The sequence below is a fragment of the Protopterus annectens genome, chromosome 2.part2, assembly GCF_019279795.1.
Source record: "Protopterus annectens isolate FY-2018-M chromosome 2.part2, PAN1.0, whole genome shotgun sequence".
NCBI lineage: Eukaryota > Metazoa > Chordata > Ceratodontiformes > Protopteridae > Protopterus > Protopterus annectens.
The window spans coordinates 780,902,051-780,928,940 of record NC_056730.1 but is presented as its reverse complement, the minus strand read 5'-3'; positions in this window follow the sequence as shown (position 1 = coordinate 780,928,940).

Below are 26,890 nucleotides of genomic sequence, written 5' to 3'. Positions count from 1 at the left end.
ACTATCAGCGAGTCTGCAGGCAGATTAAGGTGGTGCAGTGTATCGAGGAGGACGAGGAGCTAGGAGAGCAAGAAGAGCAGGGCTTCTTCCTTGGTTCTGTCTCCTCCGGGAACCGTTCCTGGATTGTGGAGGTTCAAATAGAGGGCACATCTATGACTTTCAAGCTTGACACGGGGGCGGATGTCACTGTTATTTCTAAGTCAGACCTGGATAAGTTGTTCAGTGGGAAGAATGCTCCTGTGCTCCAGCAGCCGGAGAAACCCTTGTTGGGTCCTGGAAGGACGCCACTGGAGGTTACAGGATTCTTGGAGCTTCAGCTTGGTTATGGACAAAGACAGACATGCGAGAAGGTGTATGTTGTTAAAGGACTCCGCACGCCGCTTTTAGGTCTTCCTGCTATTTTGGGGCTGGGTCTCCTGAAGCGTGTTGATACTATCACCATGGAGTCTTTGAAGACCTCATACCCTGAACTGTGCTCTGGGCTGGGAGTAGTGCAGCGGAAATACCACATAAAGCTTCAGCCAAATGTGGTGCCATACTCTCTGAAGACCCCCAGGAGGATACCACTACCATTGATGGGGAAAGTGAAGGAGGAGCTAATGAGGATGGAGACGCTGGGTGTTGTTACCAGAGTGGAGGAACCTACTGACTGGTGCGCTGGCATGGTTGTTGTTCCAAAGAAGGACAGTAACAGACTGAGACTGTGTGTAGATTACACTAAGTTAAATGAATATGTATGCAGGGAGAGGTTCGTGCTGCCTTCGGTTGAGCAGAGTCTTGGGATGCTTGCCGGGGCGAAGGTGTTTAGTAAACTGGATGCCAATATGGGATTTTGGCAAATTCCTTTGTCAGAGGAGTCGGCTGCGCTTACCACATTCATAACCCCCTTTGGGCGTTTTTGCTTCAATCGCCTTCCCTTTGGCATTAACTCTCCACCCGAACACTTTCAACGCATGATGTCAGAGGTCATTGAAGGGTTAGAGGGTGTGGTTTGCCACATGGATGATGTGCTGGTCTGGGGTCGTTGCCAGGAGGAGCATGATGCCCGACTTCATGCTGCATTAAAGAGACTGGAAGAGGCAGGCATTACACTGAATGTGGGAAAATGTGACCTGTCGAGGAGCAAAGTGACCTTCTTGGGCCATGTCATCACAGATTCTGGCATAAGCCCAGACCCAAGGAAGACCACGTCCATCACGGAGATGAAAGCACCTGCTACAGTAGGAGAACTCAGGAGTTTCCTGGGCATGGTGACTCAGGTGGGAAAGTTCATCCCTCATTTGGCTGAGAGGGATAGGGCTCTGAGAGACCTATTATCAAAGAAGAACAGCTGGTACTGGGGTGGGGACCAGGAAAAGGCATTCAATGACTTAAAAGATGCGATCACCTCACCTCCAGTTTTGGCTGTATATGACCCGAGCAGGGATACAAAGGTTTCTGCGGATGCATCATCCTTTGGGTTAGGGAGCGTGCTGCTGCAACAATGGGAGGACGGTTGGAGACCTGTGGCATACGCATCGAGGTCACTCTCACCTACAGAGCAATGATATGCCCAGGTCGAGAAAGAGGCTCTAGCGTCTACCTGGGCATGTGAACGCTTCAGAGATTACCTATTAGGTAAATCATTTTGCCTGGAAACTGATCACAAACCTCTGGTTTCATTGCTTGGAGGTCAAGCACTGGATCTTCTACCGCCTAGAATCCAACGCTTCAGGATGAGACTGATGCAGTTCTCATACACAGTGCAGTATGCTCCAGGGAAATCACTGTGGGTGGCAGATGCTCTGTCACATTCTCCACTTAAAACCAAACTAACACTGGAGGAAACAGAGTTAATGGAAGACACGGATATCTACGTGAACCGCATTGTGGAAAATATGCAGGTGAAGCCATCTTTCCTCCAGACACTACGGGACCAGCTGAAAGCAGACAGTGTGTGTGTGCGGGTTATGGAATTGTGCAGTCAGGGGTGGCCGCTGTATGTGAACCAGGAACCCTTACTGAAGAGCTACTGGCCAGATCGTTCTACATTAACAGTGAAAGATGGGTTGCTGTTAAAAGATTCACGTCTTGTTATCCCATCCGCCATGCGTAACGATGTGTTGTTAAAATTGCATGAGGGACATCAAGGCATTGTGAAGTGCAAAGCCAGAGCCTGTCAGACTGTCTGGTGGCCTGGACTCAGCCAACAGATAAACGACATGGTTTTGGGATGCAGGACGTGCATCTCAGAGAGAAGGAATCATCCTGAGCCTCTCATCCCAACTGAATGTCCTGACAGACCATGGCAAAGAGTGGGCACGGATTTGTTTGAACTGAAAGGAAATACTTACCTTCTTGCTGTGGACTACTTATCCAGGTTTTTTGAGATCGCATTGTTGAAACACAGCAAATCCAACGAGGTCATCACCCACCTCAAGTCTTTCTTCGCCATGGCATCCCAGAGGTCCTCGTGTCTGATAATGGACCTCAGTTTTCTGGGCAGTCTTTTGTGGACTTTGCAACTGCTTATGGCTTCGAGCATGTCACAAGCAGCCCCAGGTTCCCGCAGAGTAATGGGGAGGCTGAACGTGCGGTTCAGACTGTGAAGAACCTGCTGAAAAAAAGTGTCGATCCGTACATGGCTCTTCTGGCGTACAGGACAACGCCACTGCAGAATGGATATAGCCCTGCGGAACTTCTCATGGGACGTCGGTTGCGGACTTCTCTTCCGATTCACCCTTCGCAGTTGGACCCTGTGCTGCCTGACTGGAGAAGGCTTGTGGAGAGAGAGGAGGAGAAGAGGATGTATAATGCGGTAAACTACAACAGACGCCATCGGGCAAAGCCGCTGGGTGATGTGTTGCCCGGTGACCAGGTGTGGGTGACAGATATGAAGACACCAGGTACTGTAAATCAAAAACATTACTCACCGAGGTCTTTTAAGGTAGACGTGCCACAAGGGACTGTGCGGCGAAACCGTGTGCATTTGATTCCCTTACCTGTACCTGAGTGTGAATCAACTCCTGTGTGTCAGGAAAGTGTGTTAAGTAAGACTGTTGAGGCCTTGCCACCTTACAATGGCCTTCCACCGGAAACCCAGGTACATAGTGATGTTGTGAGGACCAGATCAGGAAGAATTATTAACAAGCCGGGCCGATTGGATCTGTAGAGATCAGTCTGCAAATAGCAATGTCATTTGTGTTATAGTAATGCGAACAATGGCTAAGTGAGCATTTTGTGTTGATGTTCCAAGTTCGTAGTGAAGTTGAAGAAATTGAATAGTTCCGGGTTTTGTAATAAGAGAAAAAGGGCCTTAAAGAAAAGGAGATGTGGTGTATTCAATGGACTGAGTTATCTTGCCTTAGCTAATGTTCTTTGGTGGCGGGGGGGTGGATGACGTAAGGACTGTGAGACAGGAGTGTTTTTGTTTTGGTCAATAAAGGTTGAGCTGGTAGCAACGGCACATGGTTGTCCCGCGTCTTCTTGCTAAAGCAAAAGAACACGACACTCACCACCACAGCTGTTTTCATAATTCAGCATCACTGTTCTGTCAGTTTAAATGCAGCACTGCACTGATATTCAAGCTGTGGACACGACACATATGAAATCCAAACTAAGGCATTTTTTTTGTAATAGCTTGAATACATTTTTATGATTCATGTGCAGAAATGTCACTGTGGTTTTAAAACAGGTCTAGTAAATATTTGGTTATAATGACAAAGGGCCATGACAGTGGCTTGCATTTATCACTCACTTCAGATTACAGAAAACTGCAGCAGCCATACAAATTAATTCTAATAGCTCAGCCCATGTACTTTTAGTAAAACGGTAAAAATCTGTAATTGGAGTGCACGTTACCATGGAGGGGTCATGTAGTCCCCATTGGTTCAGCTGTACCTGTTCACTTAGTTTAATCAGCTTGAACAAAACCAATGTCAGACCCTTATAAAATTTTTAGTTTAACATTCCACAAGTGCTACTGAATTCTCAGTGGTTTACTTTCTAATTAACTAAACAAATTAATCTTTTTGACCCACGGGAAAAGTGCAGACAAGCATTTGTATAATGTAAAAGCATATTCATGTGGGTTTTTGACTTCCTTTTACCAAGCAGGAATAAGGAATGTGGAAGTCTCAAAACAATTATAGCAAAGCATTCAAACAAAGGGCTTACTTAAACATGTTCACATTTGCACAGGTTTCTCAAAAATGTGCAACCCACCGTAAACTAGGATAATTAATATGAACATGGGCATTGCCCTCAGATCTCTATGCTCTTCAATTAGATTTTGCTGAACTTGTTGGACTGAATGCTAATTTAGGCTTCTATTAAACAGTTAAACGGTGTTTTCCATGAGAGTTTACCTTAGATTTTGTCTTTGTTGTGAAATGCAGCATACGTGGTAGGTTATATCTTTCACTGCACTCAAAAGCTTGTCTGCATCATGTCAGTGAAATACAGTGTTAAATAATATCAACTGTTTTAATTCAGTCAACGTTACCAGTGGGGAAAAAATCATGTACTAGTTTAGACGAAAAATTATTCATGCAGTGAATGAGAAAAATCAGCAAAAATACATTTTTCGGGCAGCTGTAGGCTTACAATTATAAACCCAGTGTCTATCCGTACATCACTATTGTTGATTCAGTCAGACAAACTTAATTATTAATGTTAGATGCAATCAGCAGTATAATCTTTCAAGACAAACAGGTTCAGCTCCATACAAATTAATTTTCTACCACAAAATAAGGTTAGGTTAGCAGAAAATAACTGTTCAGTGTGGTACTGTGAGAGCAACGCTTCTGACTGTCATACAATACACGTTTAACACTATGTGACAAGTTAAACATCATCTATTTGGGTATAAACCATCAGATCATTTGAATGATAATTACTTAAACTGTGTAGCCCCCATGCTTGACATAGGTTACTAAGTATATATTTTTGGTATTCTTTTTTGTTCTGTAAAACTTTCAAGAACAGTAGGAGTTGTAGAGCCCAAGACCTTTATAACTGTCTTAGCATATGCTGTTCTGGGTTCCCTTCAGAAGCTCGAAATACTGAAATTTCTAATTTCAGTCTCTCAAGCCCAAGAAGCCGAATCCACATAACAGCGAAAGTTTAGAAGCGAGAAATTCAAAACCTCGAATATCAGAGGTTTTGAATTTTGCACTTCTAAACTTCCACTGTGGTCATGTATTCAGGTAAGTGTGTGTGTGTGTGTGCGTGTGTGTGTGTGTGTGTGTGTGTGTGTGTGTGTGTGTGTGTGTGTGTGTGTGTGTGTGTGTGTGTGTGTGTGTGTTTGTGTTTTAAGGGGTTTGGGTAGGGGCTGTGGTGTGTGTCAGTGTGTTTTGTTGCTGTGATGTGTGTGTGTGCAAGGAGAATCTAGCTTGTGTGGTGATGTTTTGTGTGTGTTTGTATGCAGTGTGACCACGGAGTGAGAGTATTTAAGTAGCGGGGTGTGGGGAGCACAGCCCCCCACATGGGGAGGTTTAGGGGGGCTTGCCCCCTGCTTTCATGTAGTAGAGAGTTTGCGTGTGTTTGTGTGGAGGATGGTGTGTGTGTGTGTGTGTGTGTGTGTGTGTGTGTGTGTGTGTGTGTGTGCGTGTGTGCGTGTGTACGTGTGTGTGTGTGTGTGTGTGTGTGTGTGTAGTAAAACCGCAAAATTCAAAACCTCCGGTATTAGACGTTTTGAATTTCGCGATTTTACGTTTTTGTTGTTATATGGATTTGGTTTATTGGGCTCAGGATACTGAAATTCGAGATTTCAGTATTTCGAGCTTCTGAAGTGAATCCGCTGTTCCACGTGCCCAAATGGCCACAATCTAGACTTGGATTCCATCTGTCTGGTTCCTCACCTAACTTACAAAACATACTAAAATACTGCATTTTTGCCTGCCTACTAGATGTCCATTGCAGATGTAGCAATCTGACCTGGATGTAGCAGACATGGACTGAACTGTAGGAAGTGATTCAAAGAGGGTGGATAGAAAAAGATTGGTAAGAAGAAATCCATCTGATGGAGTGAATTGTGTCTATTCTGCACATTCTTTCAGGATCTTCAGAGACATATCAGGGTTCAAATGAAGTGCAGAGAAACATTTAACTGCTTCCTGTCAGTTACTTTTCCCGATGATACGTAATTCAGGGTCTCTGACAGGAAATCCGGTTTTGGTGGGTGATTCTGAGATATTTTGTGTCATTCTGAGATCTTACATATTTCTGAAATATATTTTATCATATTATATATCCTTTCACTGGACTTCTAAGTTGTAGTCAAGGTTTTCTCTCAAAACATATTATTATGTTTGTTTTAACATGCAGTCTGGGAGGAGAGGACAATGACCATTAACAGATATTTAGTCTAAACCGACCTAATCCTCTTCATTTTATATCTCAGTATTAAGAGAGTGAGTGAGAAGTGGTCAGAGCTATAAAAACTCCAAGTATTCTTTTATTGCAGTAATATAATGGGTCTGCTCTTCAGCTGTATTTGATGCTCTCACTAGTAAAAAAAAAAACAAATTAAGCTACTGTTCAGCCCAATAGAATTGCCATGAAAAAGAATTTCATTCAGGAAAAAAGTAAGTAAAAGTTCACAAGAAACTTGGTGCATTATATCGAAGCCACCAATTCCTAACCAAGGCGGCTAGAATCTCCATAGCCAATTCCCAGCTAATCTCCACCCTACTCTATGCATCCCCATACTTACCAACCTTAGACAGACAGACCTACACAAGTTGGATGCTTGTTACAACAAAATTGCTAAATTTTCCACTGGAACCTCCTACCGCAGCCATCATTGTATCTCCCTTAAAGAACTAAACTGGCTAGAACTCCCACAACTCCTTCACTTTAATCAACTCACCCTCGCTCATAAACTTATTAACCATCACCCTTAGCATCACTTCCCTTCAAACCCTTCTCCAACCCTATCACCTAACTAGGCCCCTAAGATCAAGCAACAAAAATCAACTCACTGTTATCAAACCCAAAAACTCAGCAGGAGAAGCCATATTTTCATGTACCATATCTAACCATTGGAACAATCTTCCACCCTCTATAACTACTCTACCTTCCAGCAGACTTTTCAAGTCTGTGCTCAAATTCCACTTAAATTTGCACTGGCTTTATCGTTGTTCTAATCCAGACTAACACCCCCCACCCTTACCAACCCCCCACCTAGACTCCTAACCCAACTATACTACCTCCACTACTAATCACAGTCAGAAATAGTTAGTTGTCTTTACATACTTTAACATCTTGTCTGACAACTTTGTTACTAATATTATAAACGACAACAAACTATCTTAACTTGCAACATTTACTGTATATACTGTTGACAATCAATCTACTGCAGTGTTGGTGCTGCGGTAGCGTTGTCGCCTCACAGTTAGACGTTGCACGTTCGATTATCAGTTAAAGCGTCTTCTGTGTGGCGACATGCGTGAATGGGCATTCCTTCGTTGAAGGTTGTGTCTTAGGCCCGGCAAGCCTGCACGTAAAATGCTACTGCCAATCATTAGCGGACCGGAGTTCCGCTGTGGTGACCCCTAACCGGGAAAAGCCGAAAGACACAAACAAACTGTTGATAATCAATATCTTGTTATTGTATTAAAGCCAGCAACCTGTAATGTTGTCTACTATTGCTGCAACTTTGTATCTCTATTTATCATGTACATGATGTGGAGCTTTTCTCCCCGGGCATCCTCTGAAAAAGGACCTGCATCCAGTCGGAATTTCCCGGTAAACAAATGTAAATAAATAAAAATAAATAAATAAGCTATGCATTACAGAAAACGGTATACAGATTTTTTTATTTTTTCTGTTTTCATCATCACATTATGTTGTTTTTTAGTCCTCCATGTTTAACTAGTATAAAATTTTTAGCAAAATATACTTCTTGTTTAAAACAACATAAATCACATTGTGTAACTTGTAAAAGCAGTGTGTATGGGGGTCCTAATTTGACGTTGGCCAGTTCATCAATTTTCAGAACATCAAACCTAACAGATCACAATTCTCCTATTATATATACAATTTGGGGGGGTTGGGAGTGGAAGGGGCTTGCCCCCTGTAAAATAAAAAGAAAAAAAAATTGTGTTTTTGTCAGTGTTTTGGCTAGCAACTGCGCAAGGCTTTAGATGGTTTGGGTCTGTATACACAAGCGTCAACTAAACAATCCATGATTATTCATAATGGAACCATTTGTTTACATATACTTGTTAAACAGCTGCATTAAGCACACTATTTCTTTTTTTTTTTAGTAGTCAATAGCATGGCAAATAGCTTTTGAATGGTAGGCTGAGTACATTTGCTCACTAAACAGATGGATCGGGGGCAGACCAAAATATGTGCCTTTTTGTCACTTTCCTTCCTTTTCACAATGATGGTAGTTGCATTAACACGCAATCAATAGGGGAACAACTCTTCTAAAATGTGGAATGGACAGTATGCACATGCTTTTCTATCCTCAGTTTTTGTTTGGTTAACTCAGAAAACAGTGAATACGATGAGAAATGGAAAATTACTTTTACCTAGAATTCAAAAGAAAGAAAAGGAAATATAAAATGCTCTCTTACCAGAATTTCCATCATAATCAGTTGTGTGTGTGTGTGTGTGTGTGTGTGTGTGTGTGTGTGTGTGTGTGTGTGTGTGTGTGTGTGTGTGTGTGTGTGTGTGTGTGTGTGTGTGTGTGTGTGTGTGTGATATATATATATATATATATATATATATATATATATATATACACACACACACACACACACACACACACACACACATATATATATATATATATATATATATATATATATATTATATATATAGACACACACACACACACACCTGTATATATCTATATCTATATGAGTTCCTTTCAGATAGTCGAACGGCCATAACATCAAACCGCATATGGCCAAGATGAAAACTTAATTTCTTCACAACATCAAACTGTTCGCATGAAGATTGCCGTAGGAAAAAATTCCCATGCACTTCAATGTAAGTGTGATCTCAGAGTTGGTATATTTAAGTAGCAGGGGGTGTGTGGTGCGGTGCAGGTGCTTTAATAATTGATAGCCTAGGCGAAGGCTGGCTCTCTGCCTGTCAGCATGTTAACTTCGCCTAGTGTAATGCAGTGGTCTTCATTTCTAAGGGAGTGTGTGATAAATCTACATATTTTATTTGAAATGGCTTATAATGTAGAGATTTTAGAAGAAGCATCAGCAATCAGTGTAAGCCCAAATTCAAGTCAGAGAAATTGTTAATTCCTTATGAAAGGCTGATCTAGCTGAGTAAAAGAGAAATTGGGGATAGCTTTTGTGTCAAGAAAAGGAAGGAGTTAATCTTTTAATACCAAGAAAAGCATACGAAAAGAAAATAAGACTTATTTGTGTAACAAAAAAGTTGCAACAGCCAGTGGGGATTGCAGAGTAGCCCAAAAAGAATGAAATAGAAGTAATAGGTTTTGTCACATTTCAGGACCATCTTTAAACCACATATATTCATGTGTGTTCTACAAGAAATAAGTAAACACAGTCAGTGGTAGTTTAACTTGATTGCAAAATTTTGAAAATATACTCAGTGCTTACTCACTTCCTTTAGTGTAACAGCAATGAAACACAAAATTGCTCACTCTAAGACCTAGTATAATTCACCTGAGACTTTGGAACCCGTATGCTGTACCCACAAACAGTTCAATAACAAAAGATTGAAAGCTATGCAGCTTCTAAAAAAGTGCAAATCAGGATAAGCTGAAACATACCTTCAGAGTCTCCTGCCTATTTGGACATGAGGGACATTCTTTCCAATGTTGAGAAGAGACAGTTTTCCCCAAGGCAACATTAACCTTTCTAGCAATAACATACAGTCCTTCTCTCTCCTTCTGGAACAGAGCATGTCATCCAACATATAGTTCAAGTGTGTTCATACTATCACTGCTCTCTCTAATTATTCTAGTCTCCAAGTTTCATGCAGCACATTATAGTTTTCTTAAACAAGGCCTTCTTTCACTTTTCAACTCAAACACTGAAACAATGACTAACATATGATCTTCCACTGATTAACTCTCATTCCTATTTTATACACACCTAGTTTTAAAAGCACGTGTGTGTCTGCACATATGTGCACATGCATGTGATAACTATAGCCTCCTTTCCAAGTAGATCATTTTTCAGGTATAACCCTTTCAGGAACAGAAAGTAATTCAGCTAGCTTAGAAGAGTACTCGTAACAGTAAGAACACCTTGGCAGTCATCGGCAAGCTATTAAAATGCTTGATGTAGGAAAATGTTTTTGTTAACACCTCAAGTTGAACATCAGATAGCCATGTAACCATGCAAATCTATAAGCTAGAGACAATGTTTTCACATTTTCTATATGTTCCTCATTTATGTTGTCCAACATTCTGGTAAATAACAGGAAGAATTCCCTCTCTAGACATGCACAAAACTGTTCCTTGGCATGTAGATAACTGTTTATTCCAAGCTGCAAATGGAGGGTTCAGTGGCTCACCCTCTTTGGACCACCACTTTATGACAATGTCATATATTTATGACAATAGTGGGTCTTTTGTGTGTGTTTTTGTTTTGTCTGTTGGTCACTGGTGACTATACAGGTATCATCACATGGAGTATACCTAGTGATTCTATAATGCTGAGCTCTTGCAATTTTTCATACAGCAGTGGTGAGAGGTCATGTTGCTTAGCCCCATAGAATTATGTGTCATATAAGTATACTCTAGGGCTTATCTATCAGACAGGATATAATTACATTCAGCTTTCATCAATGACTTTGAAGTAAATATAATGGTCCTCTCCATGCTATCCAGGAACTCATGTAACATAGGCAAGGAAGGATCAATGCATGTTACCCACTTGTCCAAAATTATCATCTCTTTTGGTCATAAAAAAAGAATAGCTCACATGTCTTGGACTACTCTAGAGTCACTGTAGTTTTCTGTGCTGATTTCAAAGCTGCCACTGTAAATGAATAGTATCACTTATGTAACAGAAAGGCTGTGAAGCCATCTTGGTATCGAAATAGGTTATCCTCAGGGGTTATACTCCCAGGACAATCCTCTTCTCCCTAATTGCCAATAACATGGGTAATAATGTTGGTGAATTCCTACCTCTCATCTGCTTAGTGAAAGAAATCTCTGTATCAAGCCTAAAATAATGGGGGGACAGAGTCCCAGAAATGGAGACAGATTTTAAATATTGCTCTTATAAACTTAGAAGGTTGCTAGAATGACTGGATTAGTGGTAACATGCTGAAGGTTATGAAGTCTAAAATTCTAATGTATGCCATTATTTAGTGACTTCAGTTCTAAGTGATTTTCCAGAAAACCACACGTTTTATGAGGAACAGATTAAAAAATGAGGCAAAAATCTGGACATTCTATGAAAATCTGGACATTTGAAAGGAATATTGATGATTCTTCCATTGTACATAGTCCACTAACTTGGTCCCTACAACAAACTCACTTTAACACTATATGCCACTAGTTAAATGACGGCAGACTGCCAGTAAATGATCCCAAAGCCAACATCATGTTTTTTGTCTAACAATACCAATATGCAGAACTTGATCTGGCCTACTTTATGTTGGAATTGTTCAATGTACTCAATCACAAACTATAAAGCTAGACATATGGGCACCATGATAAACAACAAAGTGTTCTTCCATTACCTTAACTAAAAGCTTATTAAACTGTATATAAAAATCAAATAACAAATAATTCCTAGATCAAAAATTAGCATTGTACAAGCCGCAATAACCCCCAAACTGCTGCATGGTTGATTAATCTTAAGTAACACTTCTGACAATGTAACATCAAAACGGGAGAAAGCACATGTCAGAATGGTTTATTTTGCAGATAATATACTCATCATCAGCAAGCACCAGTGTTCCATGGCTGAACCATTGAAATAGGATGCTACTTTATCAAATCCAATCCACACAATAATTTCTGTGAAAAAAGTTTGTCCTGACTTAGTCTACCTGGAAAACTTGCACCAACTAGTCAGAGCTCTAAGATAATCCAATGTGAACTGGTAAACTAGCACCAACTAGTAACAGCCCTAAAATAATTCAATGTGAACCTCTAAATATTTCCAAGACCACACATAGACATGGAAATAGATAACAAAGACATACCCTTGTCAAAGCCCAGAACTAACACCTGAGACTTGCATTGTACACGACTCAGCTAGTTTCACTTGCTTACTTAAAAGCTGGCCACACTGCAGCAATAACGGTACAGCCTTGGCAAATGTTATTTAAAGTGCCTGTGATGCATCCGACTGTTGTTCTGTCTAAAAATGGAAGAATAGACACACCTTACTTTCTCAGTCCAACATGAGTCACACAAACAACATGTGAAATGGGAGTTTGGGAACTAGAAGGAGAAACTGTAAAAACGGAACTTGTTAGTATGGCTGGCCCTATGATGATCACTTTGAAGAAAATGTCTAAGAAAACTAAGCTGAGACCCCAACAATGGAAAACCACCATCCTCAGCTTCAACAAGCAAATAAGACAGCATGTTAAATCCTCTAAAGGTAACTGAGAAAAACTTAGCAATCACAGCCAAGGATAATCATAAGGCCTTTTACAGCTATGTAGCCAAAAAGGCAGAGCCCAAGCATGTGCAGAACTAGTGACTAACGGTATCACAAACACTGATCCCACAGAGATAGCAAACCTGCTAGCAGATAGATTTGGTGAAATTTCACTCCCTTATCCCCTCCAAACTTATCACAAACTTTGCCCTCAACTTCCCCCACCCTATATATCCAAAGAGCAGGTCATTAAAGCCTTGTCTAAGGCAACAATCACAGCCTCTATGGGACCAGACAGCATCCCAGGCTGTCTTCTAAACAAACTAAAACATGAACTAGGATCACCATTAAGTACCCTATTCAGTCATGGACTAATTATTGGCTTTGTTTCTGCAGAATGGAGAACAGCAACAGTTATTCCCTTCCACAGAGGTGGCTTAGCAACAGACCCAGGGAATTAAAAACCATTAAGTCTGACCAGCCTCATCTGTAAAGCCATGGAACATGGGGAGACTTATGCTTGACTTACATCATGGACTTCATAAATAATAAAGACATAGGTGACCTCCAAACCCTGGATCCAACCCAATTTGGCTTCATCAAGGACGGATCCTGCCTGTTAAACCTGGTGGGTTTCTTCAAAAATGTGACCAGGACCATTGACAAGGGCATATCTGTGCACACAGCATACCTCAAACTGGTAAAGGCTTTTGACACAATCCCAAACTCAGGCATTACTAATAAACTTAGAAAACTTAATGTAAACTCCTTTGCTGTAAGATATGTTGCTAACTGGCTCAGAAACCAGTCACATACTATCAAAGTGGGTGACTCCACATCAGCCAGCAGACCTGTCACCAGCAGGGTGCCACAAGGGTCAGTGCTGGGCCCCTACTGTTTGGCATATACGTCTTAGAAGTTCAGGCCAAAAAGACTGTGGCTGACCAAGTTTGCAGACAACTGCAAATTGGGTGCAATTATTGAATCCCCAAATTATGTCAGTATACTTCAGGAGGGTCTTACGCAGACCAACGCCTGGTGTCTTTGTCACAGTCTCAAACTGAATGCGAAGAAATGTATCATCATTCCCTTCGGTAAAAACAATGTCCCTTCACACTATCAAATTAACAACAATACCCTATGTACCTACGAAGTGGTAAGAGATCTTGGATCACAAGTGGACTGCAACCTTAACTTTGATCTTCATATTTCTACTATAGTAAGGAAGGCTTTCTACATAGCACACTTGAGTAGCAAAGGTATTGCCTCGAGAGGTTAGAAGTCCTCTATACTTGTCACTAATCAGGCCCATAATTGAGTATAATGCCCCTTTTGACATGTACATTACAAAGCATCTGAAGCAATTGGAGAGACATCCGAGGTTTCTAACTAAGACGATCAAGATACTCCAGCAAGTGCCTTACACAGATCAGCTAAAGTCCCTATCACTATACTCAGTATTGTATAAACTTCTTAAGGGAGACTTATGCTTGGCTTACAGAGCAATCTCCGACTCAAACATAATGAATTTGCTGCAAATCTATAAATCAAGCACGACTAGAACTACCCATTCCAGGGACCTAAATATGGCCTGTGACTTGAATAGGATGTGTTGTAGGGACAGATTTATATCACAGCAACTGCCACATCTTTGGAATAGGCTGCCATTCACGTGAAGCAGAGTACCTCTATGACACTATTCAAAAAGAACTTAAACGGGTGGATGGAGCACCATAAATTCTTAACAGAGATAGTGCCCACAACCCTCCTGGATTTGGGTAGTCAATAATAAAGTTAATCCTGGGTATTGACTAGAGTATCTATAGTATTACATTGGAATGGAACATTTAGGCTTGAAATGCCTCCGTGTCGATAGCCTAGTAACCTCCTATGATCCTATGATCCTATGAAAACAAATTAAAATATAATAAGAAGCACTCAGAACAGTTTTGTTACACAGAAGTAGCAGAGAATAGAAAAATATATTGAATAAAACATATTGTCCGAGTTTCAAAGTAGAGTTTTCCTTTAATTAATAGGATCATGTGATATACAAGACAATCGGTCCTATGGATATAAATGTCTTGCCAAATAAACACTCTAGGTCCCACTACCTTTTTCAATGACAGTGAGTCCAATAAGTCCAAGAGTAAATTTTTGGGTACGTAACCAGTCCCTTAAATTATGCTTGAAGGAAAACAAGGAGTCACATTACTTGACTTTCAAAAGAAATCTGTTCCAAAGCAGGGAAGACCCTGGCTAATGAATCTTTCCCTCCAACATTTTTTTATGACATAAGTTAAGCCTCCAAGCTCTAGTGTCAGTGGCACTGTTTGATTTCCTAAGAAAAAGGAGATTGATAATAACAGGTCATCTAACATCCCAATGCGTAACACACAAATCTCCCCTTAGAAGTCTATAAGACACAGAATATAGGGACAAGGCTAACAGTCTTTCCTAGTAACAAAGATGTTCAAGGCCAAAGATTATTTTAATTAGGAAGCTCTGCAGCTTTTCCAGTTTTTTTATGGCTCTAGTAATGCTAAAGGAAACATACTATAATGGGTCTGATCACGGATGAATAAAGGAGAGCAATGATTTCCTTGGATTTGGAGGAGATGCCATCGGCAATTAGTTGCAAAATATAGAACAATTTCCTAACTGGAGTAGCCACATGATGATCAAAGGAGATGGAACTATCTATCACTGCTTCACTCAATAATGGGTGCTGTCAGCATTGCACACTGCAGCATCATGCAGTTTCCCCAAGGAGATAATAGGAGATAATGCTATATGTTTTGGCATTCAGATTCAGCCCTTTCTACATGCACCAGGTGTTTACCAATGAAAATTCATTGTAAAATGTGTATGTATCATCAGGGTTTTGATGGTTATGCCCATTTTGCATACATAAGCACATACAGGCAAACAGAGAACATTGTTTTTGGTATTTACATCAGAAACAGGATAAGCCCAAGCACAGATCCCTGAGGGACATGACTGGTCTCCTTCACTCTGTTAGAAGAAGCATCCACTACTCAGTAAATGTTTGTTCTATCCTTAAGCCAGTTTGGTATCTATCATACCACATAGGGATCAAAGTTTAAGGCCAATAGTTTATTGATGATGCCTTTATATGATATTGCATCAAATGCCCTGGACAGATTGAAATAAGCAAAGTGGACAGTGCGACTACTGCCTGCAGCTTGAGTGATCTTTTCAAAGAAGTTGACAGCATTTAACAGGCCTGATCTGCCTTTTACAAAGTCAGATTGTTGTAGGTTGAAGCTAATGAGATTTTTTTTGATATCATGATCATTTTCATGCCTGGATGTGGTTCTAGACCAAATAGGGGTTTTAAGGAGTGTCTTCCTTTTATGACAATTTACTAACCACCAGAGAATCTATATATTTATTTGATCAAATGATAAAACTTCTAGCATAATCCATGCTTTCTGGGTTGTTCTGTAAGTTCAGGGTGAGCTAAGTAGTGAACACTGATGTGTTTATCAGCCATAATTGCTGCAGTCTTCAACATTTGCATATGGTGCAGCTGAGTATAGATCTCAGTCTATTACCCACTCTTATCATGTCACAACTGATAAATATCAAGTCTACTTACCAGCCTTTTCTGTTTGCTTTTTATTCATTTATTTGTGTATGTATTCACGTATTTATCTTTAACATTTTGCACTGATGTTCCACATATAATTTTACAACTGCTTACAGTTCTTCAGTATTCACTAGGGCCATTGTGTAACTGTCATGTAATCAAAGTCCTGTTATAGTGGTCAAGTGTCACTGCATCTTCATGCTTCCCATATTGGCTTCATTGTAGAGCCAAGATGTTAGACATGGCACCACTCAGAAATGATGCACATATTTTAACTCCTGTCATTGCTATATGTTTTACAGTTTTTCTTATTAAAAACTGCTGACTGAAGTGGTGCTTCTTAAATGTGAAATGTATTATTGCAAGCAGCATACACAGCAATTATCTCTTTCTGAATGTGCCATATTGTACATCTCATAATTCTTCATCAGCATGGATCACAGGTTTTACTTTACTAGAAGGCCCAGCATTAGCATTTCAATATACAGTAACCAGTTATACTATTATGTTATGTTAATTGCAAGAATCGCAGTCATAGACCAACTCCAGTGGCATAGGGCATAAAGCCCTGACTATGGCACAGATGACCCAGGTTCAATTAGCTCTTGGGCAACTGACTGAGCAAGAAGGATGGATGTGCCCATCCTGGAGCTGAGGTTCTTACTAGTGACACTCCTTAAGGAGAGTCCAAAGAGGGGAATTACTCTCCAATGTAACCAGCAAGCTTAGGGATGGGAAAAAGGGAAGGGAGTAGAATATATAAAATAATATATTAAAATAACACTGACTGGAAGCACACAGTGCAAATTCCCCAGGATGCTCTTAACATCCACGACCAGCCCCAACAATAATGGAGAAAGTCATGGGGGCTAGGAGTATGGCTGGTAGACCCAGAGTGGATATGAGGCACTGGGAGCTAAACCCTTACAAATGATGTCAGAGAGGATAAAAAATAAAATAAAATAAAAATCACAGCTATATGTAAATATATACAGTGGAATGAGACACAATACCTGGGACATCTTTCAAAATTGAGTCCAGCTCTACTTATGAAGTTACTTGATCTGTAGCTCACGCATACGGGCACCCCTTCTAAGTTAAGCAAAATTAGTCTAGTTCTATGAAAGTAGCTCTAGGACAACATGGTAGTGATATTTTACTTATTTATTTATCCTTTTATTTATTTATTTAACCTCATCTGCTCCTACCTAGAGCTACAATTGCAAATAGCTGGAGTTTGATTACTCTTTTGCTTCAAAAATATGCTTCTCAAAGAATGGTTGATTTTTTTTTTATATCACACATTATGTTTTTCTCATTTATTAACTCAGTTTAAAATATCATGAAGCACTTACAGAACACCTGAAATTCAAATAAGTAAATGTTATCAAAGTTAAGAGAAGAATAAAACTCATACGAGTGCTAAAATAAAAGTTAGAAGAGGTAAAATACAAGCTAAATTAAATTTTCAAATTACTGATTAAACAAAGATTATTAATATAATATCCTAAAAATTTAAAGGGAAACAGTGCTGAATGTGTTGCGTATTTTCTCATTGAACCATGTGTAATTTCAAGATGTTACTCTCTTACTTTTTCTGTGTACATCATCATCATCATCAACCCATGTGATTTTGGTAGATGCTCCAGTTTTGCAATGCATTTAGCATCTCTGACCTGAGTAATCTGATATTATAATGGAAAAAAATCACTTAAACAAAGGCATGTCTGCACTTTTTACAGCTTACAGCTTTAGGAGATAAAATGAAAATTCCTACCAGATGCCTGAGTAAAGATGGCCATACCATTGCCTGACCCTCAAAAGTACAAAGTGTGACACTGAGGAAGGCTCACAGTGCTTGGTAAGGTTGTATGTATTCCCTGGCCTCTCTACATTGTGAGGATAAAGTTATGTTCTGTGGTGATTAAAGAGGAAGTCCGACAAGACTGTCAGTAACTGAGTGTATAAACATCACAGTGTTGAAAAATAAAATTATGGAAAAAGTGGAACTTTTAGTTAAAATAGTAAATTTAGAAGAAGAAAGGCATGCTGCTGATAATCAAGGTGAAGTCTGGCTACCATAGCAAAGTTCTGTTGATAGTAAAATTATTTGATTGGATGTTAAGGAAATATTGAGAAGTGAAGTTTAGTTTGGGGGACATTTTTGTATTGCTGGAAGAACAGATAAAGAGACTGGAATTGCTTGAAGTTGATGGTACTGACATTTGACAAGCTCATCAGCTCAGCGTGGTACCTATTAGGCAGCAGATACAATTTATGTATACATTCCACAAGGAAGAGGCACTGGGACACTTATGGAACAGGGAAGGAATTACATGGCATTTGGGTGTTGGGAATCAAGATCATTCAGATACAACTCTTCAACATAAATGTGGTTTACAGATGTTGTTAAAAGTGTAACAGACATTAAATGAAATACAGATTGATCTTCTTAGATGTGCATTTATTTTCTCCCAGAGGTAGTGCTGTCATTTACAAGTGCTGAGGAAGACTTGTAATTTCAATCATTCTGAGATTCAATGGAGGCTGAATACATGAGCTCTATAAATCTGAGTGACTTGTCCAGCTCATGGGAGATGGCAAAGGAATGAGAGGAACAGCAGCAGTTAGATGGAAAAGATTGGGTGATTTATGCACTTCACCGGGACAGATGGTATGAGACATCATTTAGTTATTTGACTATTAGCTTTCATAAAAAAGTAGTGTTTAAAGTGTGACTTCTAAGACTGTATATTCTTGAGAAGTGACTCATCTGAGATGGATTTAATCTAGAGATGCTTATGTATATTAAGTAATATGTTGTTCACTAGAAACACTGTTATGGAACGATGCATTATTTTAAAGGAGGCCATACGTTTTATTAGTGATTTACCTTATTTGTGTTAACACAGAGTATTACAGATTACCTGAAAAGTGCTGAAACAGCCTATACCACAGGTCTGCAACCATCACTATCAAAAGAGCCATTTTGGCTCCTCTCTCACCAAATAAAATTCACCTGAAGCCACAAAACCTATTTGTCCCCTAAACTGAAGATAACACAGCATATAAAGGTTTATATATAGTTATTATACTAAATATAAAATAACTAAGTTTATAAGAGCAATATTTAAAATCTGTCCCTATTTTTGTTCCTTTGTTGGGATTGCTCAATTGTTCTGTGTGTGTGTGTGTGTGTGTGTGTGTGTGTGTGTGTGTGTGTGTGTGTGTGTGTGTATGTGTGTGATATATCTCAACCTCTTAGAACAAGAAATCTGGACAAATCCATAAATAATGGGCACAAAGGCCCAAAATAGGGACACTTTTTTAAATATTGCTCTTAAACTTCGAAAGTTGATAGAATAACAGATTTTGCATTAACATTAATTTTCTGAAGGGCATGAAGTCTGAAACCCAAATGTCTACCTATTATTTCTGACTTCAGCCCTCAATGATTTGCTAGAAAACCATACTTTTATGAAAAACAGACCAAAAGTATGAGACAAAAGTCAGGATATGTTGCAAAAATCTGCACAGTTGAAAGGCAAGTGTGTGTGTGTGTGTGTGTGTGTGTGTGTGTGTGTGTGTGTGTGTGTGTGTGTGTGTGTGTGTGTGTGTGTGTGTGTGTGTGTGTGTGTGTGTGTATAAAATGCATGTTAACAGAAACCATGTTATTCTAGCAAGTTTCTAAGTTTATAGAGCAATATTTAAAGTCCATTCCTATTTTTGTTCCTTTGTTCTCCTTTATTTGTGGCTCTGTCCAGATTTCTTGTAGTAAGACTTTGAGAGGTATGAGAGGTATGGAACCCTTTCAGGAGATGCTGCTGCTGCCAGAGGATCACTCGATCACTCTGTGTGTGTGGAATGCATGGCAAGAGAAACCATGTTATTCTAGCAAGTTTCTAAGTTTATAAGAGCAATATTTAAAGTCTGTCACTCGATCACTCTGTGTGTGTGTGTGTGTGTGTGTGTGTGTGTGTGTGTGTGTGTGTGTGTGTGTGTGTGTGTGTGTGTGTGTGTGTGTGTGTGTGTGTGCATGTATGCGTGCATGTGTGTGTGTGTGTGTGTGTGTGTGTGTGTGTGTGTGTGTGTGTGTGTGTGTGTGTGTGTGTGTTGTGTGGTGTGTGGTAGAGTGGCCATTATTTTTCAAAGCTACAGAGAGCCACTGCAAAGGGGTGAAAGAGCCACATGCAGCTCCAGCGATGCAGGTTGCAGACCTCTGGCCTATACATTCTAAAAACTAATTAGAAAATAAATGTTTTTATGATGCAGCACAGCTGATAGTCATTTAAAAGAAAGTGCTTCAAAAGATGGGCAGGATTCACGAAGCCTCCATGTAAGAGTTACAAGGCTTACACGGAGGCTGCAGTTAAATGGTGTGACGTCAGCATGTCATGCATATGGATGAGGGCATGCTGAATCACACCTAAGGCTAACACGGTCCGTGGAAGACAGTAGGGGGTGTGTCCGTAGGGCGAGCCCTGCAAACGGACACGCCCCCAGAAGAGTAAAAGTCCCGAAAGTAAACCCCCACGACAGAGTCCGTGTAAATGTGAATAAACACAACACAACACATGCCCCCACAGACTATGAACATAAAATGTAGAAATGAACATCTTATATATTTTTTTTAAAGTTGAAAAGATGTTTGCCCGTGAGTGTGCTCGTTTGCGCGGGCGTGCCTTCGCTTAGCCACAGTTAGCAGTCAGTAGAAAAGCATATAAGAACTAAATATGCAAAGTAAGCCAAGAAGAAATAGCATAGTGGTAGAGATGTCAGCTGAAGAGGAGGCAGTCATGGTTCGAGCCCCCACAACATCAATTTTTATTTTTAGTGAAATAAGCATGAAAAAAGTCCCTGACATATAAGTACACATATAAAATTATATTTTATGTAAATTGTAATGAAATGGGCCATGTATTTTGAAGAAATGTGAGATAATAAAAAAAAAATGTCAGATGTGCCTATAGCTGAGCTACAGTCTAACAAATTGAGTACATCTGCCTGTAGGTGAGCAGTGTTTTAACAGGTTTAAAATGAGTGCCCATAGGTGAGCAGTGGTTTAACAGGTGTAAAATGAGTGCCCGGGGTTGAGCAGCGTTATAACATGCTGAAACTGTGTGCCCGTAGCTGAGCTGAGCATAATATGCGTGCTGACAGCCAAACCACGTGTAAACCAGCGTGATCCCTTTGCGCAGAGCTGTGCACCGTGCCAACAAGCTAACCGACGGGCAACGTTGAACAAGTTGTTTCAAAACTGCCTTTACACAGACACACCTCCTAGCCTGTGTAGACAGACATAAAATATAAAAAGCAATGGCCAGGTTCGTACCCAGGATACCATGCACCATAGTCAAAGTACTGAACCACTAAGCCATGACAGTTGCACTTAGAAATGCAGTAACAGCATATATATATATAGGAATGACTAGAAAGAGGAGCATGACAAAGCAGGTTTTGTGAAGCTGATACAATTCCAAAATGGCCAATCACAGATAAGTGCAGGAAAAAACGGCATACATAAGCCCCATAGGCGGGAATACACAGCATAACCGATTGTAGAACCGACTTGCAGCCAGGATGTCAGGTGTAGGTGAGGGTAGTTGCTTCCAAGCACAGAGGTGGGGCATTGAGGAGTCCAAATATATGGTTTGGCTCCTCATCCATAATCATGAGGCCCAACTCATGCAGGGCCAGGTCCTGTGGGGAGCATATAGGGCTGAGGCATGGGACCGGTTGGCTCATGATCTCACCAGTGCCACAGGAATACCAAGGACTGGTGAGCAGGTCCGTCACCACCATGCAGACCTGAAGAGATGGAAGCAGGACCAACTGAACCATTAGATCCAGGAGGCCCGGCAAATTCCCAATGCCCCACTACTGAGTAAGTTACATCTAATTATTTATGTAAGAAATTAACCTAGCTGATATTATGGAGATGTGTATTCCAATATTACTTTATTTATATTAAAGCTGCAGATGTCCGTTTGTGAACCGTCGAGCCTATGGCAATAGGCTGGCACGGTTGCGCCACCAGGCAGGTCAGTAATTCTCTCCCTGCAACTGTAAATAAATATATAAGTATGACAGTTAGCAAAAGAGTGCAGTGTAGTCACTAATTAATAAAATGTGCAAGTAACAGTGTAAGAGGGTTTGCAAGTATTGCTTGATTACAAAAGTGTGATGCAGCCTGTAATCCAAACATAAAAATGAAACAAGTCTGAAATAAAGATGTCCCACCTGTAATATAATAGTACATAACCTGCAGCAGGCTGAAAGGTACAGCTGCAGAAGCTGAGTAAAACACATGTGTGAAATATATCCCTGTTGAAATACAGAAACATGACAGAAGTGAGACTGTTGGAAAGGACTGTTATAACTACAGGTAAAATGTGTCAATAAAGCCTAGAATTAAGTACCATCCTGAATTGTAAAAATAAAACAAGTGAGAGAGTGTGAGATGGAGGTATGAATCCACCAATAAAGTAGTAATAACTCCTGAATAAAGTATACTGCAGTCAATACAGAATGAAATGAATGTGACAGGCAGAACCAAACAGTAACATGTGTTGAAAACGGTACCGCAGCTGGAATGTGTGTCCCAAAATCTGGATATGTTGCTCTCAGTCTGCAATATGCAGATAGTATAGTTGTCTGAAATACCAAACATCCACAGTTGTCTGTAGCTATATAAAGCAAATGTAGCAGGATGATGTAGCTGAACAGAGCCAGATATGAATGTGTATGATTAAAAATTAAAATGTATATTGATGTAGCAGTAACATTCCTATCACCAACCTGAAGTAGTTATCACATAGGAAACTGTAGACAGAACTGTAGTGTGTATATATCTGCAGCTATTAGAAATGTACAGCATATGTATTGGTATTTGAAGTTGGTAATTAAATTTTCTTCACCCTACCCTATAACCATATATAATCCATTCCACGTGAAATTGGTATGTGCAATCACAATTAACACCCCTGGACATTTGTCCTGTTGGTTCATACATATTTGCATGTATGTTGATGCTTCTGCCCTGTTCATACATCCAAACCTGATGGCCTGTTGCCATCAATCAACCCTGCATGTTGTTGGATTGTGTATTGCTGTTCAAAGTATGCATGTGTTATGCTTGCTGTTCAATGGTTTGAATATATGGGTGTTTGGTTAATGGGAATACTAATGCATGCTGTTACAACTAATTGTGAATGGTATTGTACGTTACTAACCCAAACTGTCATAACATAATGCAAAACATAGGACGACAGGGAAGACAGGTTCGAGCGGACCCACCTCTCCCTCCTCAGCCGGCGAGTGCACCTGGCAGTACTGCCCAGGCCGGACCCTCCTCCAGTGGCCCTGTGCCACCTGCGGGTGGAAGCGCTTCAGGGGATGGAGCTCATCCCCCCTCTGCAAGTGTGGCTGGAGGAGAACATCCACTCACCTTCCGTAATGTCCAGACGGTGGTGCGTAGGGAGATCCAGGATGCTGTTCTTGGGCCCCTATGCCAGCTTGAGGCACGGGTGGCACAACTCATGGGCGTGCCTGCTACCCAGACTACACAGCCCCAGCACAGCCCCGTCCTGGGCAGTAAAGCCACAGTGGCAACTGCCCATGGGTGGGGATCTCAGTTCCACTGTTGCCATCTGTGGGCTCATGGGCTCGAGATATCCAAACATCCGTCCCCGTCAATTGTGTAACCCCCCCCCACATGTGTCATATACCGCCCCTGTATGCATCTTGTTTGTCTTGTCTGTTAACCTATCCAACCTATCTCCCCAGCTATACCGACTTCCTGTACCCGACATACCACTCTCACCTGAAAAAAAAAAAGGGCGCTCTGTACCCACAAAAAAATTATGCCCCATACATAGCTGCCCATTTTGCACACATATATGCTGGACGTGTAAACTGGCAATTACAATTGGCTGTACAACAAGTATTATTGTTGTCCTTACACCTCTCTCAGGGCTGGAAGGTTTCAAATGTCACACCAAATTACAAACATATGCACAGCTGTTGCTGATGAAGAAATGGACAGCTATGGGCCTTACCTACATCCCTCCTGCAAAACCCAAGCTTGTTTCCCTACTGTCCTACCGTCTTTGTGACCCCTTTTTCACCACTTTCCTGTCTCCCCATTTTCATTTCTTATAAAGAAATTAGCGCGGGTGTGCGCAAGAGTAAGCACTTTTAAGCAGTTGTAAGCAGGGATGCGCAGAGCTGAACGCCAGTGCGCATGCGTAATCTCTGCGCAAACCAGCGCTAACCCACTTACAACTGCTTAAAAGTGCCTTAGTCACGCTGAATGCCAAGGACTGTAGTCTGCTCAAAAGCAAAATAAAATCCCACTGTTAGTCCCGAACCCAGGACCTTGGAAACAATAGTCTGCATGACTTACCACTAAGCCATGACTGCTATATAAGAACATTGTGCTACAATAAATATATCATGCAATAGTAGGAATGAATGAAAAGGGAATATAGGATGTGTAGTACACAAAAGATGTCATGTATATTTACTGTCAAATGTAGTGGATTTCTATAATAGTAGTGTGTGAACAGAAACAGCCATGCTAGTTGGTAGCTAGTAGGTAATAATGTCACTGTAGCACCTTGCAAGCCACACACATACTCACAGCAGGAAAATCACTGCCCATACCCCACAACATCTTACAGCAACACATCCGAACTAAGTAATAAAAAATGTGGAGCAAAGGCCCAAAAACAGGGACACATTTCAAATATTGCTCCGACAAACTTAGACAGTTGAAAGAGTAACAGGTTTTGCATTATGTTGGATGTTTGGAAGGGTACGAAGTCTGAAACTGAAATGTTTGTCACTATAGTCTGACTTGAGCCCTGAGTGAATTGCCAGAAAAAGCTGTTTATGAGATATGGACCAAAATATGAGGCAAAAATGTGGACATCCTGCAAATATCTGTACACTTGAGAGGTCTGACACTGCCATATTTGAATAGTTAAGAACCTAGACATAGCAACAGTGACTGAGTTACAGCGATGCCCCACAGACTCCCTGTGAAATGTACAAACAGTAGGCAGAAAGGTGTTACAACACATGCAATGGTAACTATGAAGTACTGAAAGTATGCACCACTTGCACAGCAGAAATAGTATAGTAATACATATGCTCATGCTAACCCACAGTCACAACTGCAGAATACCAGACAATTTAATGGGTGTACCCACTGATATGTACCATTTGATGAGGCAGATAAAAGATGCACCTGAGAGTCTCTGGGGCCTGCTCAGCAGCATACTCAAATACCCTAATAGATGTCAAGGCCCACACCATGGCCAGACCACACTGCATGCAGTAACACCCTAGCAGATATAGCAAGCATTCCAAGGTGTGAATGTACATGGAAAATAGGAAAGCCACAGCAACACACTACAGTCAAGACACCTAGCAGGCATACAAGTAGTGAATGTAAAGGGCAAATATTGAAGCCATATCAACAAAGTGCAAGAGCCACTGCTATATACCAGTTACACCACATGTCCCACAGGAAAGCACACACACCAACATTAACAGTAGTAGTAGTCTTAGGTGTCAGTGTACATACACACTTAGTACAGGAAACTGGAGAAATGAATGGAGAAATGTTAATCTACAAGACAGCCGGAAATATGAGAGAGATACTAACCTTTACACTCACAGAACAGTGTCCAGCATGCAGCATGGTCCCTGCCCTTAAACTCTATCTCACATACCTTTTTATAGCACTGTCCTGAAATCACAGTGAGAACTGCAATCAGTACACAACTGGTTGTGTGCAATTAGCAAATGCTGGCTAACAATTGGTGCAGAGGCCATCACATGGACATATGCAGATACCTACAAAAGCATGCTGTACTCCCAGTCCACACATGCAATACTTTCATTGCACCCTCTGGAGGTAGGGAGAGAGAGAGAGAGAGAGAGATAAAAAAAATACACAAACAAAAACACTTAACAAAACCTATTAGAAAGCTGACATCTGTCAACTGGAGCAGCAGCAGGACACCGATCCAAAAGGCAACGCAAGCAGCTGTGACAAACACAGGTAATGTAAAGTAATACTTTAAAAGTCTACATACTGTGAACCCTCCATATGTGTCATGGGTCTGTATCTATATGTATATGAAGATGTGCATAGGGCAGGGGACATACAGCAACTATCAGTGAAGGCTGTACATACATATGTATGTGAGGGCATCTATGTGCACATATCAATGTAGGTTGAATGTAGGTTGTAGTACAATGTACAAAGTAGGTTCCACAGTTATGTATGTTTAGCAGTATGTTAGTGTGTGTATACAGTTTTGTAAACAAACATGTTGATATGCCTATCTATCATATGGATACGTATGAATGTCAATATATGTATGTATGTGTAGATATATATATATATATATATATATATATATATATATATATATATATATATATATATATATATCCATATATGTATACATAGATAGAGAGGGATGTAGGAATACATAGATAGATGTAGATAGATATAATATGTACAAACATATATATGTAATAAACACATACAGATATACATACGTATACATGTAGATACATATACATAGACAGACAGATTTGACTATCTACAGATATGACTGTATATGACTATCTCACACTCCCCCTGTCCCACCCCCTTTGTCACTCTCACCCCCTCTCTGTCACACACACCCCCTCTCTCCATATCTATAGCAATATATGT